Source organism: Scyliorhinus torazame, chromosome 16 (assembly GCF_047496885.1).
Source record: "Scyliorhinus torazame isolate Kashiwa2021f chromosome 16, sScyTor2.1, whole genome shotgun sequence".
NCBI classification, from domain to species: Eukaryota; Metazoa; Chordata; class Chondrichthyes; order Carcharhiniformes; family Scyliorhinidae; genus Scyliorhinus; species Scyliorhinus torazame.
The window spans coordinates 61,414,028-61,436,373 of record NC_092722.1 but is presented as its reverse complement, the minus strand read 5'-3'; the positions used below and the strand labels follow the sequence as shown (position 1 = coordinate 61,436,373).

Genomic DNA, 22,346 nt, shown 5'->3' with positions numbered 1-22,346 from the left:
CTGCCAGGCGTGGAGGGTGACCAGGGGATGGGCCATGTGGTTGGGGTGATGCCCCCAAGACCAGGGTGTCCAGGCAGGGACTACAGTTGCCACGGCCTGCAAGGCAGCCATTTAGTGCGCACCCCACAGGTCGTCCAACGTGGCCTGTGGTTGCGCACAGTGACACCGGCTGTATGGGTGCCCCCACCCTAACACCCCTGCATTCCACCTCCCCCTATACCCCACCAACCCCCCCACCAACCGGGCACAGCCCACCGAAGGGGCAGCACGCGGTATACTCAATGACAACGCCCACAGCAGTTCCTACAGCAGGCTGCCAGACTGGGCTGCGGAGCATACTGCTGACATGGGTAGTGCCAGTGATGAGTTCTAGGGCGAGAGGTCCCCAGGGTGCCAAGCACCGACGGAGGGCAGAGTGCTGGGGGGAACAGCCGGGGGCCACCATGTAGCCCATTGGACCTGGTTGGGCATGGGGGTATGCACCATGCTAACATGTCTATCTTTCACTCCATGCAGATAATGGCTATCGAAATCCATCCATGAATGGTGGCCTTCATCCTGGCCGCTGCAGCCCTGGGGGATGCACTGAGGGTGGACGAGTAGGAGCTGCTTAAGGGGGACCCTGCAGCGGCGAAGGGTGCACAAGGGGAACAGGGTTCAGCCAGTGAGGATTGAGAGCTGGCAGCCCAACAGGCCGAGGAAGAGGTGGTAAGGGGGCACCACATGAGGCCTCGTGTGTACCCGCAGCGCCTGTCATACGAGGACCTACTGGACTGGGCATGCCATCGAAGACTCGGCTGAGCAGGGGGACCCTATGACATATCTGCCGGATCATGGCGCAACTGGCCCCACGGTGGTATGGGGAAGACACTGCTTCTGATGACTATCAAGGTGACTTTCTCCCTGAAACCTGAGGCCATTGGGTCCTTCCAGGCGCTGAGTGGGGACTGTTATGTTCTGTGTTGTGGCCGTAGTACAGATGCACATAGAACATCTAGTTCTTTGACTAGTAAGATGATTTATCAACAAAATGAACACGTGGAAAGATAACGAATGAACTATGATACAAACAGTAACGAATAAAAGAATTCAGTGATTTCTCCTGGAGCTACTCCTAATGCGACTATCCTCTTGTACGACTTACTACCCACAGGCAGATATCTCAAGTCACATGATAGATCAAGTCTATCACCACCTGCTGTTTGGAGGTCGTATCAATAACAATATACATTTATAGATAACTATGTACAAAACTGTGCACAGGCATATCACCACATTCTCCCTTCCTTTCGAGGTGTTACCATCTACCAATGTAACTGCCCTTTACAAAACATGATCTGCATACTAATTTTAAACAGGTCACATATACAAATGCAACTATGCTTTATAAAACAAGATATGCCTGATAATTGTAAATGTGTTCCTTGTGCACGGTTGATTACACATTCAAAACAACATCATTCCATTGGTCTCCTGAACCTTGACCAATACACGATCTTTCTTCAACTTTCGAAAGACCAGTTTTCTGGCTGGTGTTTTTTGTGTCACCAAATGTTTTCAATCTTTCGAAGCTATGCTTCCTATTCCACCTCTGTGTATTTTCTTGCATATCGGCCTTGTTGCCGATGCTGGTGTCTTCACTGTCGCGGGTGCTACCTGGTCGACCAACTGTGTCCTCAACTCTTCTTCTCTTCCCCTTCCTTCTCATTTAAATAAGCCACTCGTTACGTCTCCTTTTCTGCTTGACTTTCTGCGTGACATCATCCTTGCATCATCTCGGCCAAGAGATTAGTTGTTTCTGGTGTTTTTGCGTGGTAACTGTTTTAGGATCATCTGCTGTGCAAGCTGATTCTGGCTTTTGTGCCACCATAGTTGATTCTGGAGCTTTTGCTGAATTGAAGAGTGTTGGTTGATCCATGGTGCCTGCTCTCGAGCGCTGAACTGCATGCCCACCAACTGGTGAGGCATCCAATGCCGTCCAACGTTTGGATGCTTTCGCAGTTGCAGGCAAGTTTGCGACTTCAGGAATGTTCGGCACACCCTCGCTTTCCGGTATCTTAGCTGATTAATGTCCTCAACATCAGGCGTTGGTTCTTCACTTTGTGTTTTAGCCTCAAATAGTGGCTCATCCTCATCTGAAGATGACAATATATGCTTTGTCTTTCATTGTAGAACTGCACGCAGATGTATCCATCTGTTCTTAGACCACAAGACATAGAAGCAGAATTAAGCCACTCGGCCCATCGAGTCTGCTCCACCATTCAATCATGGCTGATATTTTTCTCATCCCCATTCTCTTGCCTTCTCCCCATAACCCCTGATCCCCTTATTAATCAAGAACCTATCTATTTCTGTCTTAAAGACACTTAGTGATTTGGCCTCCACAGCCTTCTGCAAGCCTTTTGGTGGAGTAGTCTCGAATATTGAGGAGTCCACTGCAGGAACCATTCTGTGGGCATAGGAAGATTCATCGTACTGCCCTGGAGCCAATTTCTCCAAAATGGGGATTATTTCTTTGGTTACCAGTTGGCAGTTGATTTGCCCTCAGCTGATGTATCTGCTGCTGCAATCTTACTTTCTTCCTCTGCACATGCCATCTTAGAGCTTTCACACTTATCGTTGTCCTGCTCAGATTGAGTGCCCCTTGTGATCGCCTAGTCAGTACCGCCAAACTAACTGAATAGCTTTTCATAGTTGTCCTCTTCTGGCTCATCATCTGAGTCTTCAGTTTCCTCATCGTAATCATGGTCATCGTAATTAGCATCATCGTAATCATTATCGTAATCGTCATCATCTGCAATGGCTTCTCCTGTAAAGTATGACATTGTACTTGGAATTATAAGTTCACGCAAGAAGTGTCCAATTTCAAAGTCAGCAGCGAGTCTTGCTGCAGAACCTTCATCCAACTCCCCATGTTCTGAAATTCTGAAGGACTGAATAAATTGAAGTAAGTGTCATTTGGAACAGTTTTCAGAATTGTTCTACCAGTGCCGTTACCCTTATGCTTCTGCTTTGTTTTAATGGTTTTCAATGTGACTTTTTTTCCTTTCTTCCAGTTGGTCTGGCACCCTATGCATGCCGTGATTTCTGGTTCATCAAAGAAGAAAAATTCTAACTTATCAGGCTGCGACTCCATCTTGTATGTTTTTGTGACTACCTCATTTGTGAAATACTCATTTGGCTCAAACTTAAACCCCAGAGTAAAGCTCATTGGTTGTCAATGCTCTGAATATTTTACGTTTACATCTTGTAGATGCTTTAAGATAGGCTCATCATGCTCCTGTATCATGTCACTGAGCACATCCACATTTTTGAAGACTTAACCAGAATTCTGGAATTCCCTTTGGCTCCTCCATCTCTTCGTCTGGTTTATCTTCCTCCACTTTAACTTTGGCCTATATCTCATCGGGTAACTGCGCCATTATATCTAGTTGCCAGCGCAATGATCCTCCGTTGCAGCGCTGTCTGGAATGTACAGCCGCTCAACTAGGTTCAGAGCCTCTCACGCGTCCACTCCTATGATGGACTCGTGTTCCGTATCCACAATGGAAAATAGTATGGTGTTATTTCTGTTGTGCACCCATGCTTCGAGTTCACATGCTCCCAGCACGCAATCTCATTCCCATTGTAGTCTTTCAATAGTCTTGTTTGATTTACAACTTTCAGTTTAACTCGCAGTCCATTCAAATCGAATGAACTGAGAAAGTTGGCCCTCGCTCCCGTGTCGAGCTTGCATTTGATCAATGTGACATTCAGATCACTGGAATTGTCCATCAGCCTTCGATGGTATCAGCATCACCATTGTTATTGCCGCAACTGGGCAATAACACTTCTTCACTCTGCATATTCGGACTCATCGTGTCCTTAGCCGAAATCAGACCAACGAAAAACAGATCTTCAATGGACATCTCATCAATCTCATTGACGATCCTGTTTGGTCCACTGTTGGACGTGAAATGCATTGTTTGGCAATGTGATTTGTTCTGCCACACTTGGAACACACCATCCCAAATGCTGGACATTGCCATGGCACATGTTGATTGCTACATCGCTGACATAAAATTGTGAATCCGGTCAGCTGCTTAAAATGGCCGCCCGCACTGGGACCACGTATTCAACTGCGTCACAATGCTGATGGCGCTGTCGTCTTCTTCCAGATTGGCGCCAAAATATTTCAGGTTAAGCGTAGTAATCTGCTGTGCAGTTAGCTCACTTGCATGACAAACCTTGATAGCATTTTCTAATTGAAGCTCTTCTTCCCTCAATAACCTCTCACCCATCTTATCATTCAAGATCCCGAACACTATCTGATCACGGATCAGCAACGACTTTAAAGTACTAAAATTGCACGACTGCACCTTCAACCGCAAGTCGATTAAAAAAACTATCAAAAGATTTGCCTGCAGGGGGTATACGTACAAAATATATAACGTTCAAACATTTCATTTTTCTTCACAGAGTAATGCCGACAAAGTACTTTATTAGTTCATCAAAGCTCTTGCTTTCCTCTTCGCTGTCAAACGCAAAGGTATTGTAAATTTCTATTGCTTGAGGACCTGCTACCGTGAGCAGCAACGCAATACGCCTCTCGTCAGGATGTGCCCGCAGGCCAAGGGCTGCAACACAGAGTCCGAATTGCTGCTTAAAAACACGCCAATTCTCACCTACATTACCAGTGACTTGAAGCTGGTGAGGTGCCTTCAAACCTTCCATCTCTAACTTCACGGTCATTCCGTGCGTTGTGTTCCAGTTGCCCGTAGTTTACCAAGTAGGCCAAATAATTTTATTTTTTCATTCTTCAGCCTGTTTCGTCCCATCTTCTTCGTTGTTATCTTCACTTATTCTATACTCTTGGTACCATGTTATGTTCTGAGTTGTGGCCGTGTAACAAATGCACCCAGAACATCCAGTTCTTTGACTAGTAAGATGATTTATTAACAAGGTGAACACATGGAAAGATAATTGACAAGCTATGATACAAACAGTAATGAATAAATGAATTCAGTGAATTCATCTGGAGCTACTTGTAGTGCAACTATCCTCTTGTATGACTTACTACCCACTGGCAAATTCTTGAGTCACATGGTAGGTCGCTATTGCCACCTGCTGGTTGGAGGTCGTATCGATAACTATTTACATTGCTAGACAACTATATACAAAACTGTGCACAGGCATATCACCACAGGGACCAGTCATGAATCTCACAGACCTCGGTGCACAGGTGCACAGGTGCACCCGTGCCGTAACGGAGGCCATATATACCCAGGGGGCACAATATATCAAATTCAATGTGTACCGTGCCCACCAGGATGCCCGGGCTAGGGTTCGCCGTCATCACCGGGATTCCCCAGGTCCAGGGGGTGATCAAAGAGATGCATGTCACCCTACGGGCAATGGCCCATGACGGGTCGGACTTCACAAACCAAAAAGGGTTCTACTCGATGAACATGCAGCTGGTATGTGACCATGAGATGCACATCATGCGCATCTGCGCCCAATACCCGGGTAGTGTGCACGATGCCTTCATCCTGGCACACTCGACAGTTCCTGACTTCTTCGAGGCGCACACCCGGTTGTGGAGTTGGTTCTTAGATGACAGGGGCTATCCGCTGCAGTCGTGGCTGATGATGCCTATCCAGAGGCCACAGACCGACGTGGAGGCCCGCTATAACAAAGCTCATGCCACGACCAGGAGCGTGATCAAGCGGTGCTTTGGCATTCTGAAGGTGCCTGGACTGCCCTGAAGGGGCCCTCCAGTGTAGCGCTAGGAGAGTCTCTCACATTGTGGTGGCCTGCTGCGTCCTTCATAACATCACGCAGCAGAGGGGCGACATGATGGAGGAAGAGGGCAAACGCTGGGCCTCGTTCGATGAGGCGGATGTGGAGGAGGGCCAGGATGGGCAGGACAGGGGGCCCTGGCAGGCACAGGAGACCGCACAATGTGTGCGCCTGGGCCGGTGTGCATGGGACACCCTAATTGCCTCCAGGTTCACCAACAAGGGGGGCCGGGCTAGCGGCACGGATTCCCCATCCTATCCCCACACCACCCCTTGATTGACCACCCCTTACCATGATCACCCTCCCTGCGTCACGCCAACCCCCCCCACCCCCCCCCACCCCCCCACCCCCCCCCACCCCCCCACCCACCCCCCCCACCCCCCACCCCCCACCCCCCACCCCCTCGCAACCCCCTCCATGATTTTACCTGCTTCACTACAGGGTGCAGGCCCTGGGTTGGCAGTAAAAGCGGGTCTGGTCAATGGGATGGAGGAAGATGACTTCCTGGTGTTCCGCATCATTTGACAGCATCCGACTTCTGCCCACGGTTTCCACGGTCCACCTGGGTGATACCTGCATGCGAGCTGGCCATTCCATCACACGGTCCCACCGAACCCTTGGGCTAGCGGAGGTAGGGATGGTGAGGGGGGAATAGGTTTGGGTGCAGAGGGATGGGGTTGGGGCGGGATACCCGGGGAGGTGAGCGGTGACTGGACTGGTGGCTCAAGTCCACCCCCAACGTCCGCCCCTCTTTCCCCTGCCCTTCAGCGCCCCCTCCGCAGCCAATCCAGACAAGCACATCCCTCACACCCTTGTGACAGAGCTGCAAGGCTGTTTGCAACATTGTGAACAGGTGTTTATTGTGAAATGGTGAACACTTATGTACAGGATTGTGTTCTAGCCCCTAATCTTATCCTATGTGCTGCACCCATGCCAACTTAACCTCTGTCTACCTTTCTGGCCTTACGGGCCATAACACTATGTCTAGGTGGTTCCCTAGGTGATACATCAGGAGTGGAGGTGGCCTGCTGCGTTTCACGCTTTGTGACATGGGTTCCCTTTGGCTGACATTCTCTGGGGCGACTGGACTGGATGGGCCTGCCTGACACTCGGTTGCCCCAGATGGCATGGTGCCACCCTGCTCTGCCCGCTGCCCATCAAATGCAGCAGGAACAGGGGAGGAGGGAGTCCAAGGTCCTTCCCTGCGGGAGTCACTGGCACGGGCCCCATCAACTCTCTTACTCCTGTGGGATGCTACTCCTTGGGACGGGGGTGAGACCGGGGTTAATCCCTGCTATTCCGGGATGTGCACCGGGAGAGTCCTTAAGCGGGGTTCGGGCCGGACGCAGAGCATGATGCTCCCGGCCTGCGGCACCTGACCGCAATCTGGTTCATACTCTCGCTGGACATGAACCAATCAGCATATTTAAATAGGTATTTAAATAAGCTTTATCAGGTTAAAGCTGGACTCTACCCCACTAATCCCGCCCAGAACGGGACTCTTTTTTTTCATTAGATTGCACCCAAAGTGTGGTTGAATAGCAGTATGGATCTCTTTTAAAACACATATGAGAAGTTATCAAACAGACTTGTCCTTAAATTACTGGAGAAACACTGGCCCCCGATTTTAAATGAAAAAAATGTGCACTTACGTGCGCTCGGATAATGCAATGAACCTTCTAATCAACCTTCCTCTCAGTGCAGCAGTCTTGGGAGTCCATGATACGCAGGTTCCAATGCAGCATAGGAGGAATACAGCCCCACCCACTGATGAAACCGCTAGCTTGGGAACAGGTATTAAAACTGCAGATTTCAATTGTAAACAACAGACGACATTTTTACCAAGTGTTTTCAAGGTATGTGGAAGTATTTTTTCCTTTTCATTTATACAGGCATTCCTGATGTCATTGATATTTTAAAGTAATTTTTTATTTTCCTAATGATTAATGGTGATTATTTATAAGTCAACAAGGGGCGGCACGGTGGCGTAGTGATTAGCACTGCTGCCTACGGCACTGAGGTCCCGGGTTCGATCCCAGCCCTGGGTCACTGTCTGTGTGGAGTTTGCACATTCTCCCTGTGTCTGCGTGGGTCTCACCCCCACAACCCAATGATGTGCAGGTTAGATGGATTGGCCACGTTAAATTGCCCCAAGATGTGCAGGTTAGGTGGATTGGTCACACAAAATTGCCCCTTAATTGAAAAAAAAATAATTGGGTACTCTAAATTTTTAAAACATTAAAAAAAATAAGTCATATTTAGATACATGCAGGTTTGAGACTTTGCCAGAAAGGAGATTCTGAGCTTCCCAGTACAGCAAGCTTCCACATTGCTGGAGGAGGTGCTGACGACAGGGGGACTGGAGAAGGGGGTAGTATCGGCAGTTTACAGGGCTATTTTGGAGGAGGAGAAGGTGCCACTAGAAGGGATCAAGGCAAAGTGGGAGGATGAGTTGGGAGAGGGTATGGAGGAGAGGTTCTGGTGTGAGGTGCTACGGAGGGTGAATGCCTCCACCTCGTGTGTGGGGTGCGAGGTTGGGGCTGATACAGCTGAAGGTGGTGTATAGAGCGCACCTTACAAGGGCGAGGATGAGCCGGCTCTTTGAGGGGATAGAAGATGTGTGTGAAAGTTGCGGGGGGGGGGGGGGAGGGGGGGGGGGGGGGGGTGGCGCAAACCACGCTCATATGTTTTGGTCCTGTCCAAAACTGGAGGATTACTGGGAGGAGGTTTTTAGGGTAATCTCTAAAGTGGTGCTCGTGAAACTGGACCTGGGCCCTCGGGAGGCCATGTTTGGGGTGTCAGACCAGCCGGGGTTGGAAACGGGCGAGTAGGCAGATGTTGTAGCCTTCGCCTCGTTGATCGCCCGAAGGCGGATCCTGTTAGGGTGGAGATCAACCTCTCCACCCTGTGCCCTGGCATGGTGGGGGGACCTGCTGGAATTCTTAACGCTTGAAAAGGTCAAATTCGAACTGAGGGGAAGGATGGAGGGGTTCTACAATTCATGGGCGTTATTCATTATGCACTTTTGAGAATTGGATCACATCGAACATTAGGGGGGTTGGTGGCTGGGAGGGTTGCGGGGAGAGGGACTGTATGTGTTAATGGTGACTATGGGTGATTCCTGATTCCTTTTTGTCATTTGTTTATGTTAACATGCGGGCTAATGTTTGGGGTTTGGTGGGAGGATGGGATCGTTGTTATTGATATGGGGATTGACATTACATTTGTTACTGATTATTGTTTATTGTTGCGTGTAAATTTGGGAGAAAATGTGAAAAAGGAGAATAAAAAAATATTTTAAAAAAACAATAAGTCAAAATATGTTTGATTATTTCGATTAAGTCTGTGAAACTATTTAAATCCGCACTGTATTATTATATAACTTTATGCTTGGCATGCTTAAAAGTGTTCATATGTTTTAGTTTAGATTATGGTCATAAGATTTTAAAAGCACTCCAGAGTTTTTTGCTGTCACTACCCTTGTGACATGATTTTTTTTGATTTGTGTTTATAAGTATCAGACTCACTGCAGTGCGACGTGGCTGATGTTGCTATGGTACAGTTGGTTAGGGGACAACTCGTGGTGAGCCCGAGGGTGAGCGAGGCATGGACCTCGGGGAGCTGGCTAAAGAGATTGATATGGCTGATTGGCGAGCGGGGCGGGGGGCCCCGAAAAGGTTGTGCATTTTCGCACATTTGAGTTTGAAGGCGGACGTTCTGTTTCTTCAGGAGACACAGCCGAGGCTGGGGGACCAGACAAGGCTAAGGAAGGGCTGGGTGGGACAGGTGTTTCACAGGACTAGATATGAAGATGAGGGGGATGGCAGTGCTGGTCAGAAAGAGGGTTGCCACTGAGGTCGGCAGTATTGTAACCGATCCTGGGGGTAGTTTGTGACCCAGGACCCCCAAAATGGTGGAGACCCCGCGCAAGGACCCGAACGCGCTGCAAGGTATTCCCGTGCCCGCAGAATGGCGGGACCCATCCAGACCACAAACATGCCCCCCTAGCAACCCCTCTACCTCAACCAACGCCCGGGACCCCGCCAGACGCAATCACCTACCTTCCACAAAGGCTGACGTCTCCCATCGGATCCCGACACCATCCAGCCGCAGCCACCGCCCGAGGAAGCGAGGGAAATGCAGCGGTCTGCAGGTTAGACTGAAGCAACGCGGTTTCAAGACCCCTCTCCCCAGCATACTCCTGGCAAACGTCCATGATGTACCGTCAATTACCACGAGACGAGAATGGTGAAACAATCGAGGCTTTATTGCACAAGATGTTGTGCCTCCTGCAGCTGGAACCAGAATGGGAGCAGCGCAGGAGAGCATACACTTTTATACACCGCCTGCTGGGAGGGGCCAGCAGGCAGGGATTTACCGTAGTACCTGTAATACACAGGCAGTGCCGTAATACATACAGCACGGTAGCATTGTGGATAGCACAATTGCTTCACAGCTCCAGGGTCCCAGGTTCGATTCCGGCTTGGGTCACTGTCTGTGCGGAGTCTGCACATCCTCCCCGTGTGTGCGTGGGTTTCCTCCGGGTGCTCCGGTTTCCTCCCACAGTCCAAAGATGTGCAGGTTATATCACTAGTGGTGTTTACCACAGTCCAAGCAATCGAAAACAAGCTGGATGAACTTAACGCTAGACGTACCTCTCAGAGCTGTGTTCTGTTTCCCAGAGACATGGCTCACCCCCTCCTCACCGGACTGTGCCATACAACCTGTAGGCTTCTCAATTCACCGGGCGGACCATACCGCGTCATCAGGCAAAGCAAAGGGTGGAGGGGTGTGTGGACTTCCGGTGGCGGCTATGAGGGAGTAGGTCACACATTTGGTGGCTCCCGTTTTGGTCGGACTTTTGGACCTTTTCCCCTGACGTTTTTGCGCTTTTGAGCGCGGAACTGGAAAGCAATAATACTCAGGCACTGGACCCATACAGAATTGTGTATAAGAAGCCGGAGGGACTGTAAACAGCAGAAGAAGTGGTCGAGTAAGGGCACAGTGGAGGCTGTGAGAGAGAAAGCATGGCTGTTGTTCAGAGCAAGGAGCCGACAGCCCAGCCCACAATGGAGCAGCTGCTGCAGGGTTATGCAGGAGGGCTTTTTGGCTCTGAAGCGTGACAACTTGGAGCCGCTTCAGAAGTTGATTGATCAGATGGGAAAAAGGCTGGATGATCAGGCTGAGAAGCTCCAGCAGTTGGAGAAGTCAGTGGAGGAGCAGGCTGACTTTCAAACGGTGGCGGATGTGGAGATTCGGAGGTTGAGGGACCAGCAAAAAGTGCTTCTGGAAAGGCTGGAGGACCTGGACAACAGATCTCGCCAGCAGAACGTGAGAATCGTGGCCCTCCCGGAGGGGACAGAGGGGCTAGACGCTGCCTCATATGTGGAGGGTATGTTTCAGAAGTTGCTGGGGAACGAGGTGTTCCCGCGCCCGCCGGTGGTGGACAGGGCACAGAGTGCAGGTGAGGCAGCCGCGACAAGGGGGTCCCCCACGAGCGATGGTGGTACGCTTTCACAGGTACCTGGACAAGAAACGGGTGCTGCAATGGGTAAAGAGCACACAAAGCTGTACTTGGGACAATACCACCCTGCGTGTTTACCAAGATTTGAGTGCGGAGGTGGCCAGGAGGAGGGGAGGCTACAGGCAGGTGAAGGAGATACTGTATAAAAACAAGGTGAAATTCGGGCTGCTTTTTCCGGCGCGACTGTGGGTTACGTATAAGGGTCAGCGCCACTATTTTGAGGAACCCGAAGAGGCGATGGACTTCGTTAAGAAGCAAGGGCTGGCCCTGAGCTGAGGACGTTTGAACTCATGTTTGAGCTTTCAAGTATATGTGGTGTCTCTCCCGTTTTGGGATGTATCTTTTTTTTGGATTATTTTTGCGTGCTTTTTGCGTAGTTTACCTGAATGTTTCCTGTTTGGGCTCTTTGCTTAGTTGGAGTTTGGCTGGGGGAAATTAATAAAGGAAACAGTTAAAAGGGTTGGGTCAAGATGGATACTTCAGGGGAACTTTGTGCAATCTTTTTCTGTGTCTGTATGGGAAGGACTGAGAGGGCCTGTTATTTCTTACCTCTTTTTTTCTTGTTTAACTTGAATTGTGCTATAGTGGGGGTTGTTCATGACTTGTCTAGGGTGTTTGCTTAAGTAAGGCTGATCTGGGGAAGTGGTGTGGAGGGGTCAGGGGAGGGGTGACTGGGAACAATGGGTGGGAGCCCCAGGCTAGCTGAGTGGGGCTAGTCAACGGGAGCCAAGGTGGGGGGTGTCCATATAGTTAGATTAGAGCAGGCGTTAGGTGATAGGATGGTGTTGCTAGGGGGGAGGGGGGTTGTTCTGCTGACGGGGATGGAAACTGGGCATGTGTGGAGCCGGCCAGGGGGTGGGCCCGAGGAAGCGCGACACATGGCTGGGGGCTGGCCAAGGAAAGGGGATGGCTGATCGACAAAGGAGGGGGGGGGGGGGAGGGGGGGGGGGGAGGGGGGGGGCGAACTGCCCCCCAACCAGGCTGATCACCTGGAATGTTAGAGGGTTAAACGGGCCAGTGAAGAGGGCGCGTGTATTTGCGCATCTGCGGGTTCTGAAGGCAGACATAGTCTTGTTGCAGGAGACGCACCTGAAAGTGGCAGACCAGGTTAGGTTAAGGAAGGGCTGCGTCAGTCAGGTCTTTCATGAAATGAAAAATGAAAATCGCTTATTGTCACAAGTAGGCTTCAAATGAAGTTACTGTGAAAAGCCCCTAGTCGCCACATTCCGGCACCTGTTCGGAGAGGCTGTTACGGGAATCGAACCGTGCTGCTGGCTTGCCTTGGTCTGCTTTCAAAGCCAGTGATTTAGCCCTGTGCTAAACAGCCCCTTTTTCGGAGCTGGATTCTAAGACGAGGGGGGGTTGCGATCCTGATTAACAAATGGGTATAATTTGAGGCGGAGGGCACAGTCGTGGATGGGGGTGGCAGGTTCGTTATGGTGAGGGGGAAGCTTGAAGGGGTGAGAGTAGTCCTGGTCAGTGTGTATGGCCCTAATTGGGACGATGTGGATTTTATTAGGAGGATGCTTGGGAAGATCCCCGACTTGGACTCGCGTAGGTTGATCATGGGCGGGGACTTTAATACAGTCCTGGACCCAAGCTTGGACCGGTCATGCTCAAGAACGGGCAGGTTGCAGCGATGGCAAAGGAACTGAGAGGGTTCATGGAGCGTGGTAAACCACTGTTGTACTTATATTAGAGGATGTACAGTAGAACCTGCACTACAGGGTTCGTCTGTGGCCCCTGCCTGCTGGCTCCGCCCAGGAGGCGGGGTATAAACATGCGTGTCCTCCAGCTCGCAGCCTTTTCGCCAGCTGCTGTGGGAGGCCACACATCTGATACCAATAAAGCCTCAGTTTGGATTCAACTTTCGTCTTTAGTCAAATTGATCGTGCCTCATGGAGCAAATGGGGGGAGCAGATCCGTGGAGATTTAGCCGGCCAACGGCGAGGGAGTTCTCGTACTAATCCCACGTCCACAAGGTGTATTCCCGAATTGACTACTTTGTTGTGAGTAGGGACCTGCTGGTCGGAATGGTGGGGACAGAATATTCAGCAATTGTCATATCCTGTAAGGACAGCTTTCAGCGCACACCATGGAGGCTGGACTATTTGCGGACGAGGTGGTGTGTGAGAGGCTGAGGAAGTGCATGCAGAATTACCTGCAGGTGAACGATATTGGAGAAGTCTCGGCAGCAGTGCTCTGGGAGGCACTGAAGGCAATGGTGAGAGGGGAGCTGATTTCAATCCGGGCGTACAGGGACAGAACAGATAGGGTAGAGACGGACCGACTGATTAAGGAAATTCTACGTACGGACAGAAGTTACGCGGAATCCCCGAGGCCAGAGTTACTCAGAAAACGACAAAGGCTGCAGGCCGAATTTGGGGTGCTGACTACAGACAAGGCTGTAGAGCAGCTTAGAAAGGCAAAAGGCGTGATTTATGAGCATGGGGAGAAGGCCAGTAGAATGCTTGCGCAGCAACTGAGGAAGAGGGAAGCAGCCAGGGAAATAGGGAGGGTAGTGGATGGGGAAGGTAATCTAGTGGGTGATCCAGCATGGCTGAACAAGGTCTTTAGGGACTTTTATAGGAACTTCGGAACCACCCGGGGGACCGGGGGGGAATGAGGCGATTCCTGGGCGGACTGACTTTCCCAAGAGTGGGGAGGGGATTGGTGGACGGACTGGGGGCCCTGGTCAGGATCAAAGAGGTATTGGGGGGCCTGAAGGTCATGCAGTCGGGTAAAGCCCCGGAGCCGGACGGGTATCTGGTGGAGTTTGACAAAAAATCTGCCGGGACAGTGGGGCGGGTGCTGGTCAGGGTCTTTAACGAGGCAAGAGACAGAGGGACTTTACCCCCGACGATGTCGCAGGCCACCATCTTGCTCATTCTGAAACGGGATAAGGACCCGGAGGCCTGTGGGTCATATAGGCCGATCTCTTTGATCAATGTAGACGCCAAGTTACTGGCCAAGATCTTGGCGACTAGAATTGAGGACAGTGTCCCGGATGTAATTGTGGAAGACCAAACCGGGTTTGTAAAGGGGAGGCAGCTGGTGGCCAGCCTAAGAAGGCTGCTCAACGTGGTTATGATGCTCCTGGAGAGTCGAGAGGTAGAGATAGTGGTAGCTATGGATACTGAAAAGGCTTTTGACCGGGTCGAGTGGAATTATCTGTGGGAGGTACTACGACGGTTCGGGTTCGGTGCGGGGTTCATCGACTGGGTTAGGCTATTTAATCAGGCCACGGAGGCGAGTGTAAGGATGAACAGGACGACATCGGACTACTTTAAACTGCACCATGGGACAAGACAGGGCTGCCCTCTCTCCCCACTGCTGTTGCCCCAATAGAACCGCTGGCAATTGCACTGAGAGCTTCTAGGGGCTGGAAAGGGCTGGTCCGGGGGGGGAGTGGAACATAGAGTCTTGTTATACGTGGATGATCTGCTGTTATAAGTATCGGACCCAATGGTGGGAATAGACGCTATTATGGCAACCCTGAGGGAATTTGGCCGGTTCTCCGGATACATACTGAACATGGCTAAGAGCGAATTGTTTGTAAGTCAGGCGAGGGGGCAGGAGAGTAGGCTGAAGGGGTTGCCGTTCAGGCTGGTGGGGGAGAGTTTCCGATATTTGGGGATTCAGGTGGCACGGGACTGGGGCAAGTTGCATAAGCTCAACCTGTCCCGACTGGTGGAACGAGTGAGGGAGGAGGTCAGGAGGTGGGATGCGCTCCCGCTGTCATTGGCAGGGAGGGTGCAGTCTGTTAAGATGACGATTCTCCCGCAGTTCTTGTTTGTTTTTCAGTGTCTCCCCATCTTTATCCCGCGGTCCTTCTTTAAAGAGGCTGAATAAAATTATTCTGGGATTTGTATGGGCAGGGAAGTCCCCGCGGGTGAAGAGGGTGATGCTTGAAAGGAACAGAGGAGAAGGGGGGCTGGCGTTGCCGAACTTCAGCAACTATTACTGGGCGGCAAACATAGCGATGATAAGGAAATGGATGGTGGGTGCGGGGTCGGTTTGGGAGTGAATGGAGGCTGCTTCGTGCAGCGGCACTAGTTTAACAGCCTTGGTCACGGTGCCTCTGCCACTTCCACCAGCACGGTACTCCACCAGCCCGATAGTGGTGGCGGCTCTTCGGATCTGGGGCCAATGGAGGAGGCATGTAGGGGAAGTAAGAGCATCAGTGTGGACCCCAATCTGCGGCAACCATCGGTTTGCCCCGGGGAACATGGACGGGGGGTATCGAATGTGGAGGAGGGCGGGGATTGTGAGGATGAGGGATCTGTTCCTGGAAGGGAGCTTTCCGAGCATGAGGGTGCTGGAGGAGAAGTTTGGGCTGGCGAGAGGGAACGACTTTAGATACTTGCAGGTGAGGGATTTTGTACGCAGACTGGTGCCGTCCTTCCCACGTCTCCCGCCGAAGGGGAGGCAGGACAGGGTAGTTTCTAGGGGAGAGGTGGGAGAGGGTAGAGTTTCAGATGTCTACAAGGAACTAATGGGAGCTGAGTATACACAGACCGAGGACCTGAAGCTTAAGTGGGAGGAGGAGTTCGGGGGGGAGCTGGAGGACGGTATTTGGGCAGGAGCCCTGAGCAGAGTAAACATGACCGTAACATGCGCCAGGCTCAGCCTGATCCAGTTTAAGGTCGTGCACCAGGCCCACATGACAGTGGCCTGGTTGAGCAGATTCTTCGGGCTGGGGGACAAGTGTGCTAGATGCGCCGGAGGGCCGGCTAACCATGTATACATGTTCTGGTTGTGCCCTAAACTCGGTGGGTATTGGCAGGGATTTGCATATGTCATGTCCCGGGTATTGAACTGTGGCAACCTACTGCTCCCCGGACCTGGAATACCTGACCGTGAAGTGCCACCCATACTATCTGCCACGTGAGTTCACTTCAGCCATTTTCACAGCGGTCTACATCCCACCCCAGGCAGAAGTGAGGAAGGCGCTGGACGAACTATACACAGTTAGAAACAAATACAAAACAGAACATCCAGTGGCCTTGTTCATCGTGGCCGGAAACTTCATCAAGGCCAAGCTCAAGAGTGTACTGCCAAAATTCCACCAGCACATCTCCTGTCCCACCAGGGGCGACAACACTCTTGACCACTGCTACTCAAAAATCAAGGGCGCCTACCGTTCCATCCCCCGACCGCACTTTGGGAAATCAGACCATAAGACGGTGTTCCTTCTCCCGGCATACAAGCAGAAACTCAAACAGGAGAATCCAGCTAAGAGGTCGTGCAGTGCTGGTCCGAGGAAACAGAAGAGCTCTTACATGACTGATTAGAAACAGTGGAGTGGTCCATATTTAAGAATTCAGCGACCAACTTAAATGAGTATGCCACCACTGTCACAGACTTCATCAGCAAATATGCATGCCAAAGAAAGCAGTACGTACGTTCCCCAACTGGAAACCATGGCTCAATCGCGAGATTGCCTCCCTACTGAAGGACAGATCTGAGGCGTTCAAGTCAGACGACCCTGACCTATACAAGACATCCAGGTACGACCTCCGCAAAGCTATCCAAGATGCCAAGAGAGAATAACAGACCAAGCTAGAGTCACAGACAGACTCTCGGCGGTTGTGGTAAGGACTAAACAACATAACGGGCTACAAAGCGAAGCTGAGCAGTATCTCCGGCAGCGGCGCACCCCACCCCAATGAACTCAATGCATTCTATGCTCGGTTTGAGCAGGTAACCAACAATCTGCTGTCGAGTGCCCCAGCAGCCCATAACTCACCCATACCCACCATCACAGCTTCCAAAGTCAGATCGGCCTTCCTGAAAGTGAATCCTCATAAGGCGATGGGCCCGGACGGGATCCCTGGTCGTGCACTCAGAGCCTGTGCGGAGCAGCTGGCAGAGTTGTTTGCAGACATCTTTAACCTGTCCCTACTCCACTCTGAGGTCCCTACCTGCTTCAAGAAGACCACCATCATACCGGTGCCAAAGAAGAACCAGGCAACGTGCCTCACTGACTACCGTCAGGTGGCCCAGACTTCAGTCGTAGTGAAGTGCTTCGAGAGGTTGATCATGAAGCGCATCACCTCCATCCTCCCAGAACGCCTTGATCCACTGCAATTTGCATACCGTCGCAACCGGTCCACATCAGACGCCATTTCCCTGGCCCTACACTCATCCCTAAAGCATCTCGACAACAAGGACTCCTACATCAGACTCCTATTTATTGACTACAGCTCCGCCTTCAACACCATAATCCCAGCCAAGCTCATATCAAAGCTCCAAAACCTAGGACTTGGCTCGCCACTCTGCAACTGGATCCTCGATTTTCTGACCAACAGACCACAATCAGTAAGAATGAATAACAACACCTCCTCCACAATAGTCCTCAATACCGGGGCCCTGCAAGGCTGTGTACTTAGCCCCCTACTCTACTCCCTGTACACACACGACTGCGTGGCAAAATTTGGTTCCAACTCCATCTACAAGTTTGCTGACGATACGACCATAGTGGGCCGGATCTCGAGGGAGATAGAGAACCTAGTGGAGTGGTGCAGCAACAACAATCTACCCCTCAATGCCAGTAAAACTAAAGAGCTGGTCATTGACTTCAGGAAGCAAAGTACTGTACACACCCCTGTCAGCATCAATGGGGCCGATGTGCAGATGGTGAGCAGTTTCAAATTCCTAGGGGTGCACATCTCCAAAAATCTGTCCTGGTCCACCCAACTCGACGCTACCATCAAGAAAGCACAATAGCGCCTATACTTCCTCAGGAAAATAACGATATTCGGCATGTCCACATTAACTCTTACCAACTTTTACAGGTGCCCCATAGAAAGCATCCTATCTGGCTGCATCACAGCCTGGTATGGCAACTGCTCGGCCCAGGACGGCAAGAAACTTCAGAGAGTCGTGAACACCGCCCAGTCCATCACACAAATCTGCCTTCCATCCATTGACTCCATCTACACCTCCTGCTGCCTTGGGAAAGCGGGCAGCATAATCAAAGACCCCTCCCACCCGGCCTACTCACTCTTCCAACTTCTTCCATCGGGCAGGAGATACAAAAGTCTGAGAACACGCACGAACAGACTCAAACAGCTTCTTCCCCGCTGTTGCCAGACTCCTAAATGACCCTCTTATGGATGACCTCATTAACACTACACCCTGTATGCTTCATCTGATGCTGGTGCTTATGTACATTGTATACCTTGTGCCCTATTATGTATTTTCTTTTATTCCCTTTTCTTCGCATGTACTTAATGATCTGTTGAGCTGCTCGCAGAAAAATACTTTTCATTGTGCCTCGGTACACGTGACAATAAACAAATCCAATCCAATCCAAAATTATATGGCACTGAATAATAGGGGGAAGGTTACTGACTCCAAGTTGTAGGAGGCGCTGAAAGCAGTGGTAAGGAGGGAATTTATACTGAATTGGGTGCACAGAGAGAGAGAGAGAGCAGAGCCGGCTGAGATTGGTGGAGGACATCTTGAGGGTGGACCGGAGATATTCAGTGGCGCCTGAGGAGGCATTACTAAATGAAAAGCAGAGGTTCCAGATGGTGTTTGGGCTGGCGTCCACTCGAAAGATAGTAGAACAATTGCGTAGAGCCAGAGGGAGAAAGCGAGTAGGATGCTTGCGCATCAGCTGGGGAGACAGGCGGCGGCGAGAGAGATCGGAAGGGTGAGGGATAAAAGGTGCACGGTGGTATCGGAGCCGGAGGGGGCGAATGGGATCATTGAGGTTGTTGGACTGGTTAAAGTTCCCAAGGGTTGAGGATGTTGGAGCGGTTTCAAGGCCTGTGTATTGAGTCGCCTTCCACGTGGGCTTTTCCCCTGTGGCTCAACTCAGTACAAAGAACAACAGACACATCAACAATCTGAATAGACGGTTTTATTTCCCCAAGCTTGCATTCACGTACACGAGAGATAAGATCTGGATAACTGCCAAGATCTTTCTGCTGAACAAAGACAAAAACACAGTAGTTATACAACTTTCAAAAATCAATAGCCCATCCCAGTTAGACACAATCCAATCCCTGAAGCTGCCATGTTTAAACTTATCCAATAGAATTGCGAGCAATGTTTAAACGTCACCCAATAGAATTGCGAGCAGCCCATGACTGAGCCTCATCCTGTCAGCTGTGATAACAATCTCAGCATCCTGTGCACTCATTGTTTGTGAGAAACAGGATAACAGAACTGGCATCCTCTTTACTCCAGGGATTGCTTCAGAAAGACAGGATATCAGAAGTGGCGTCCTTTTACTTCCAGTGGATATCACGGCCACTTGATAACAACTTGTGTTTACTAGTAATTTGCTGATCACATATCTTGTGTGTCTCAAAAACATGGCCAAGTTAGCTATCTTAAATCCCATTTGATTATTTATTTCTGCTATGTCTTAAAAATACATGTTTAATGGTTAATAATGACGACTCAGTACACTTCCTATAATTCATCTCAATCCTTAATAAAATAACTTCTGTAAAATTACTCTTGTGGCATCCTAGCTATTCAGTTTTAAGAGGTATCATCGTTGAACCCGCCCTTCAGAGGAGGCGAAGGTGCAGTGATTGGGGGCCCTGATTGGGCTGAGGGAGGTGATGAATTGCCTGGGGTCGCTGCAGGCGGGGAAGGCCCCCAGGACCTGATGGATTCCCAGCCGTGTTTTATATGAACACGGAGCTGGGGCCTCTGCTCGTTGGGATGTATAATGAGTCAATGGTGAGGGGGGAGCTCCCCCCACACACTGACACAGGCTTCTATACCGCTAATTTTAAAAAGGGCAAAAACTCGGAACAGTGCAGATCGTACCTCCCGATTTCGCTGTTGAATGATGAGGCAAAGTTGTTGGCGAGAATGCTGGTATCGTGGATAGAGGATTGTGTGCCGGGGGTAATAGAAGAGGACCAGACGGGGTTTGTGAAGGGGCAGCAGCTGCTGGCAAATGTACAGAGGCTGATTCATATTATTATGATGCCCTCGGAGGGCCAGGAAGTGGAAGTGGCGGTGGCAATGGACGCGGAGAAGGCGTTCGATCGGGTTGAATGGGCATATCTATTTGAGGTGTTGGGTCAGTTTGAGTTGGTGCGGGGGTTTGTGAATTGAGTTCAGCTGCTGTACAAGGCGCCTAAGGCTAGTGTTCGGACAAACAAGGTTAGTTCAGATTATTGTGGGCTACACCGGGGGACGAGGCAGGGGTGCCCGCTCTCCCCGCTGCTCACTGCCCAAGCGATAGAACCAATGGCAATGGCGCTTAGGGGGTTGAGGGGGTGGAAGGGGATTGAGCGGGGAAGGGGGGCGTCGTCGAGCACAGAGCTTCTCTGTACGTAGATAACCTCCTGTTATGCATTTCGGACCCGGTTGGGGGCTTCAACAGGATTATGGAAATTCTGGGTGAGTTTGCCCGCTTTACGTGGTACAAGCTAAACTCAGGAGAGGTTACAATAGTCCCCATCCCACGAAATATGACGCAGTGTATGGAAAGGCTCAGTAAACCAAGGTCCACCACACTAAGAAAACAAAAAGGGACGGTCAATAGAGAATTAAAGGTGCTATATTTAAATGCGCGCAGTGTACGGAACAAGGTAGATGAGCTTGTGGCCCAGATTGTGACTGGCAGGTATGATGTGTTAGGCATCACAGAGACATGGTTGCAGGGGGTTCAGGACTGGCATTTAAACATCCAGGGATTCACAACCTATCGAAAAGACAGAGAGGTGGGCAGAGGGGGCGGGGTTGCCTTGTTAATTAGGAATGAAATTAAATCAATAGCACTAAACGACATGGGGTCGGATGATGTGGAGTCTGTGTGGGTAGAGTTGAGGAACCACAAAGGCAAAAAAACCATAATGGGAGTTATGTACAGGCCTCCTAACAGTGGTCAGGACCAGGGGCACAAGATGCACCACAAAATAGAAAGTGCATGTCAGAAAGGCAAGGTCACAGTGATCATGGGGGACTTTAATATGCAGGTGGACTGGGTAAATAATACTGCCAGTGGACCCAAGGAAAGGGAATTCATTGAATGTTTACAGGAGGGCTTTTTGGAACAGCTTGTGATGGAGCCCACGAGGGAACAGGCCATTCTGGACTTAGTGTTATGTAATGAGCCAGACTTGATTAAAGATCTTAAAGTAAGGGAGCACTTAGGAGGCAGTGATCATAATATGGTCGAATTCAATCTCCAATTTGAAAGAAAGAAGGTAGAATCAGATGTAAAGGTGTTACAGTTAAATAAAGGTAACTACAGGGGCATGAGGGAGGAACTGACGAAAATCGACTGGGAGCAGACCCTAGTGGGAAAGACAGTAGAACAGCAATGGCAGGAGTTTCTGGGAGTAATTGAGGACACAGCACAGATGTTCATCCCAAAGGAAAGAAAGGTTATCAGAGGGGGGATTAGGCAGCCATGGCTGACAAAGGAGGTTAGGGAATGCATCAAAGCAAAAGAGAAAGCCTATAATGTGGCAAAGAGTAGTGGGAAGTCAGAAGATTGGGAAGGCTACAAAAACAAACAGAGGATAACAAAGAGAGAGATAAGGAAAGAGAGGATCAAATTTGAAGGTAGGCTAGCCAGTAACATTAGGAATGATAGTAAAAGTTTCTTTAAATGCATTAAAAACAAACGGGAGGCAAAAGTTGACATTGGGCCGCTCCAAAATGACGCTGGTAATTTTGTGATGGGAGACAAGGAAATAGCCGAGGAACTGAATAAGTACTTTGCGTCAGTCTTCACAGTAGAAGACATGAGTAATATCCCAACAATTCCGGAGAGTCAGGGGACAGAGTTGAATATGGTAGCCATCACAAAGGAGAAAGTGCTAGAGAAACTAAGAGGTCTAAAAATTGACAAATCTCCGGGCCCAGGTGGGCTACATCCTAGAGTTCTAAAGGAGATAGCTGAAGAAATAGTGGAGGCGTTGGTGATGATGTTTCAACAGTCACTGGAGTCAGGGAAAGTACCAGAGGATTAGAAAATCACTGTTGTAGCCCCCCTGTTCAAGAAGGGAACAAGGAAAAAGATGGAAAATTATAGACCAATTAGCCTAACCTCGGTTGTTGG

The 22,346-nt window shown here is 50.2% G+C and overlaps 1 pseudogene; it reads right to left on the bottom strand.

Moving 5' to 3' along the window:
- Nucleotides 1-1,788: 1,788 nt before the first annotated feature.
- LOC140392258 (nucleosome assembly protein 1-like 1 pseudogene) lies at nt 1,789-3,422 on the bottom strand (annotated as a pseudogene).
- Nucleotides 3,423-22,346: the final 18,924 nt, after the last annotated feature.